Raw genomic sequence first — 5,629 nt, forward strand, 5'->3', positions numbered from 1 at the left:
CCCCCCCCCCACTCTCTCGCTCTCTCACATGTAAACACCAGCATGCTTGAGTGTGCTCAGACAGCTGAACATACACTGACATATGAACACCATTTAGGGCCACCACACACGCACATAAACACACACGTGCACACACCTCAACAACATACAAATAATTGAGTAAGATTTGCTGGTACATTAAGTTTAATGTGTTTGACATTCGGCGGGAGGAAATGGTAGGCATGAAGTGGAGTAGCCGCGCCACGTCTTTCTTCAATCAGGGCACTGCGGGGCTTCATTTTACAACCCCGACGCAAAACCCGGGGCCCGTCAAAGCTAATTAACGCTGTTGCAAATGGATGCAGGTCATGGCTCTCAGCGGATTGGTCCACAGAGGGGTCGCCAAAGGTCAAACCTCCAGTATGGAATGATATAAACAATCATCTATAGACCACAAACCAATCAATCCCTTTTAACACTATCCACTTCCTGGTTGGCTGCTCTCAGGGGTCAGGGGTCAGTGTACAAAAAGACAACTGAGCCGGTGGGTTTGGGAGTGGGAAGCACATACTGCTGATTATCTATTCATCTGCGTTTTAGCAGTCAGTGCACCAGAAAAATATCCAAGGCATTCAAATAAATGATTTCATATGGTCTGTTAACTATTTATTTCTTTGTTTGCCTGCTTATTTATTCATTTAACACTTTATTTATTTATTACTTCTCACTGTTTGTTTGTATTTTCACCTTGCACAATAAAACATGGAACCATGGGAACCGTTTTTGCTCATTCACGAATTACAAACCGCATAACAACAAACAAAAAGAAAAGTAAGACACAAATTTCCCTTTTCATATTACAGCATGTGTTTTCTTGCATGCTGAATGAAGCCACTTCAATATCAACATGAAGTTCCACAATTAGCTGAGCAGAGAGAAAGGACAGAAAGAATGAGAGAGGAGGGGAGGGGGTGGAGGGAGGGAGAAAGATGGAAACCGATGCTTGAGGAATTGAATTACCAGAGCCTTTTCTCATTATCATTTAGCCGTCTTTTATGGCCCACCAGTAAGAGATGATGTTCCCATGACCCCTCACAATACACAGACATATTATTCAATCCTGCCTCGATGAAATTCCTGCAAATAAAACCTTTGTGCCGGGCAACAGCTAATTATTTGACAGATTGGCCCCCTTCTGACTCAGGTTACAGTGTGGACTGACCATGTTTTAGCCCCCACCTCCTCCCCTCCTCTAGCCCACACTACCACCAGCACTCACCCACTCCTCCCTGGCCCCAATGCAGAGAGGGGCCACTTTGAGAAAAATCCCAGAGGGCCTCATTCTTTTCAGGAGATTATATATTTCAGCCCCCCCCTCCTCTTCCCGAACCATCTATCCATCCAAAATCAGGGGAGCGTGGTGTGTGTGTGTGTGTGTGTGTGTGTGTGTGTGTGTGTGTGTGTGTGTGTGAGTAAGTGTGTGTGTGTACAGGGGGGGGTGTCTGTGTGTCAGTGACAGCAGTCATTTCATAGTTTAAAGGGTGTTCTCAAGCAGAAATATTTAATCTTCCCACGAAAATAAAGTTTGATGGTGGAGGAGTGAGGTGGAGAGAGAGAGAGAGAGAGAGAGAGAGAGAGAGAGAAATCTAACAAAACTAAATCACGTCACACACATGTTGTGTTAGTCTGTATTTACACGGCTTTGAAAAACTACTGTACCTATGCATCTAGTGTTTTTTTTTTTTTTTTGTAATACCAAATTAGAGAGTGGGGAACATTAACGGATTAAAGTTTTGGGTGGGCATGCCTTTGGCTTTGATTCAGTACACTAATAACAAGAGTTTGTCATTAGTGTTCGGACATGGACCACCAAGATAAATGCCAACACATGTTTAAATTATCTGGAGAGTAATGGCATTTTCCTTCAGCCCTTTCCCTCCCCATAAAGATCCCTTGTTGACTCGACTCTGTCGACATTTTGAGTTATCAGCAAAGGTTTAATCCGCTGCTTATTTTACACACGTGCAGATGATACACTTGAAGCAGGAGAGTGTGTTAAAAGAGGTTACAACAAAACAATTAAAATACATTATAAATAATGTAAATAATGTAATATATATAATGAAATGAAAAATATAATTTATGTAATGGGCTTTTACAGCTTCTCAGTCAGCAATATTTAAAAATATATTAATGTATATACATTTTATATAGAAAGATTTATTTAAGAAATATCAAAAACTGTAACTAAAAAATAATGTTTGCGATAGAATTTGACTATTTATCACCAGTAAATAGTATAAAATGCTGTATATATTTTCTATATCTGATCTTAGTTACTACCATTGTCCTGATATGTTTCTATTTAAAATACTGATACTGTAACAACTTTGGGCAGGATTGCATTTTTAAATGTATATACAGAAGCCTATATTTATTCTGGGCCTGACTGTAACCTTTAAGGTGCTAAAACTGAAACTAAAGCATACTGTTCATCATTATAATCCTGGCACCAAGTGCTTGTAAAACCACAGCACTGTAGCCTGCAACCCAACAGAACTAAAACAGGGAACTGTTACTACTATTTGAGGCATTTCTGCAGCTCTGCTGTTGGAAATTGCTGTGGTAAAAATATTTCTAAATAAGGAATTGACATCATATAATGAAACAAGTGAAAAATGGAAGTTGGATTTTGATTTAAAGGAAATGTAAGTACAATGTGTGCTATGCATGGCAAATCATATCACAACTGGTGAGAAATGGTCATTGTTTCCCAGCATACTCTCTGCAGTGGATTTCAGTGGCATGATGAAAACCTGAGTATATGTAGCACTAAAATTGAAGCCTTTTTTAAATGTATTTATTTTTTTATTTTTATTAATGTTGTTATTTATAGAATCAGCTTAAATTGTTTTAATTAACATTTTTAGCCCTAATTGAGACGCTTACAGCATTTCAACACATGTATGAGCAGCATATGTATGTATTGAAGGATGTGTGATGGCCCTCTGCAGGTTTAGGGAAGTCTACCACCCAGTTTGGGCAAACTTGAGCAAAGAGCATGTTAGCTTTTCTTCCAAAAAGTTGACAACTCCTCCACCCTCACATTCTCAATCTCCACCTTCAGCCGTCAAATACCTGATGAGCTCCGGTTTCATGTCTGGGACGCTCGACTACTGTGTTCACCTGGCATGAACCCAAGCGAGCGGAGCCTGGAGTATTCATTGCTCAACCTGGGTGAAGGTCATGGAGTCCAGCCTTTCCCTGCTCCGCTCCCCAATGAGCAAACATATGGTCACGGAGCACCTTGAACATGTTTGGGTGACCAAAACTACTTGGCCTGAGCTGCCACAGCAAAAGAGACAGAGGCGCTGAAGGAGGTTCAGGTCCACCTTGCTAAAGCAGAACAAGGATAAGAAGGGGGGGTTGAGGCTGCCAACAGCAGCCATCATCATTCACTAGTTGCTCGCACACAGGTAAACCCATGTGAAGTCACCCAGATGTGTGAAACCTCCTTCACACAGTCCTTCTAGCTCACCTCTTCTCCTCTCCTGTTTCTGGTGATATAAATGTGTGCAATCATAAGGTACAATATCATCGCCCCGTTGTTCAAACAGCCAAGCCTCGTCTAATCGCTTCCACGTTTCCTCAGTGTTAAGCTCATTAGTGGGTGACCTAAAGGCATGTAGGAAAAAAAGACAAGCGAGAGAGACAAAAAAAATCTTTGTATAATGGATGCTTGCTGTTTTGAGACAGTAAAAATAAACAGGTCTGCGGCTTTGATAATGAATATGCTGTAAACATCGGCCCAAGAGTGTGAGTTTATCACAAACGTCTAGCTAATAACCCAACTTGTGTGTATATGCGTGCATCTCATATACAGTATGTGTGCCTGCATTTCAGCTTGTGTGCTTCTGTGTGTCATTGTTTATGTGTATTTGTCTTTGGGCTGGCTGAGGGTGGTGATGGTGGTGGTGGGGGCGCGTGTGTGTGTGTGTGTGTGTGTGTGTGTGTGTGTGTGTGTGTGTGTGTGTGTGTGTGTGTGTTGAGGATGATGACTCGCTGTTAGACTTTGTGAATGGGGATGTGAGAGTGTCTCTGGTGTCTGAGCGTCCGGCCCAGGTGGCGACTGGAAGGCCGACTTCATTAGCCTTAAAGAGGAAACAAAGGAAGATGCATCGTAAAAAAGTGCCATCCCTCATCTGCAAGGCCACCGCCTGACACATTAGGAATCTGTATGCTCAATTAACCACTGGCAGGCTCATTTTTCCTCTCCCTCTCTCTCCCACTCTCACTCCTGATCAAACAGAGCAAGCTAAAGCAATCACACTGGATTGAAGCAAGACTTCATACACAGCATTTTTATGATATTTTTGGTTGAGTAATTTTTGCTGTGCTTTATTTGAAACACGTGTACATGAAAACTTAACAAGTAACACTTTTATATGTGAAAGTAAAAAAAAAAAATGACTGGTGTTTTATCAATTTGTCACTTCCTGATTAAACTGATTTCACTGAAAATGCTTTCAAAACCTTTTTCTCTCTAAATTCCACAACTGCTTCTATTTTTCATTTCAGGAGGAAAAGGAAAGTCAGATGGCCAGGAGGTGAAGACATCGCATGCCAAAAACACATTACTCCCGAAGTTCAATTTGCACGCGAGATCTATTATTAGGACTTCTGTTTCACTGAAATGTGGTAGGTTGTTTACACAGGATTTCTGACATAAAGAAATTACAAGCATGACAGATTTAACAAAAGTAAACTCACTGATAGTTTCCTTGTTTATTACAAGTCAAATCTATCTTTTTAAGACTGTTTTATACTGACACATGTTTACTTGCATTATAGCAGAACTTATAAAACACTGTAGATATGTGTGATTAAGTATAAATGAGACACAGCAACCATCAGAAAAACATGCAAGTTAAGAACGAAACAAGAAAAATCATATCAATCATTTTATCAGTGACACTTGGGAGAGCTACTCCACTGACTTAGCATAGCACTTCTGTAGCATTGGACTCACGACGGACAGTTTCTTAAATAAAACTCATTGATGCGGCCGAACCTTGTCAAAATCTGGTAGCCTACAATGCCCATAATGCAACTTGACTGCAGACAGTTCAGTTGGAGCCTCAAGCAGAGGTTACAGAGGTCTGGTAAGCTCAAATCTTTCTACCTTCACACCCCCGTATTTTACTCCATGTTCAAACTTCTTGTCTTCAGCCCCAAATGACGCTGACTCGAGTGATGTCACTTGAGGCACCTCCTTCTGGAGCCACAAAAGGATTCATACAACATTTACAGTAGTACCCCCGAAGACCTATAAACAGACGTGATAGGTGCTTCCCTTTAATGAGTGCTGATATATTGCATCATTAAGTATTAAGTGTCATATACCTGTATATAAAAGTCACAAAGTGTTGCAAAACCTAATTTTTTATGGCCCCTTTTTATTGACACAGACACACATGTGAACATGCACACAAGCACACACACAAAAATCAAACACACTTTTTCCCAACATTTGGTCCCTTGACCTGAAGATCCTTATCTTCCCATGAACCTCCTGTGAAAAATGACAAAGTGCAATAAGGACCTGTCTGGGGTGGGGTTCTGGGTGGTGTAAGGGGTTGGAGACGGGGCG

The sequence above is a fragment of the Seriola lalandi genome, unplaced genomic scaffold (assembly GCF_002814215.2).
Source record: "Seriola lalandi dorsalis isolate HSWRI2012SDOR001 ecotype SW California unplaced genomic scaffold, Sedor1 jcf7180002054425, whole genome shotgun sequence".
Lineage (NCBI taxonomy): Eukaryota > Metazoa > Chordata > Actinopteri > Carangiformes > Carangidae > Seriola > Seriola lalandi.